The following is a 691-nucleotide window of genomic DNA, read 5'->3' on the forward strand; positions in this document are numbered from 1 at the left end:
CGCCGGTACTCAGAAGAGAAGCCAATACCACGGGATGGAGACCCACTTCTTTGGTGGAAAACAAATGAGCCAATATTTATAATAAGATTCATCATGTACACGTGTTTGTCAGTGTATTATTTTCCAGGAAACAAAACAATACATTTTTCTACAGTAAAATAAAACTTTCATCAATATTTTCATTCATGAAAGTTCAGAGGTTTTGCCAGAAATTCTCTATAATTGGGCAATAAAACAAATTAAATGCACAACAATTTCTGGATGTCCATAACAGAAGCTAGAATTCACATTAGGGTCACGATCAGGCTTTCTTCCACACCATATCATTTTACAAATTGATCCCAATATGAAATCACATATGGTAATGTAGTAATTTATAATGATTTAAAGTCAGACTAAACCATATCGCAACAAACCTCCGTCCCATCACACCTGCTGACGACATCACACACGCACGCACAGGTGATATGAAGATTCTTACATTAATTTGAGACAGTATCTAAACTATCATGTGGAGATTTGCTCTCAAAGTGTCTCTTTTCTAGTTTCTATACCTTTAAACTAAAACATGTCACTGCCTGAAGCAGCATCAACCAGCAGCTCTTTGACCCACGGCATATGTGGGCTTTTATTAGCCTGCAAACTTCTTCTAAATCAAAGAGACTTTACTTTTGCTGGTTCCATGTATTTA

This window comes from Seriola lalandi, unplaced genomic scaffold, assembly GCF_002814215.2.
Source record: "Seriola lalandi dorsalis isolate HSWRI2012SDOR001 ecotype SW California unplaced genomic scaffold, Sedor1 jcf7180002054469, whole genome shotgun sequence".
NCBI classification, from domain to species: Eukaryota; Metazoa; Chordata; class Actinopteri; order Carangiformes; family Carangidae; genus Seriola; species Seriola lalandi.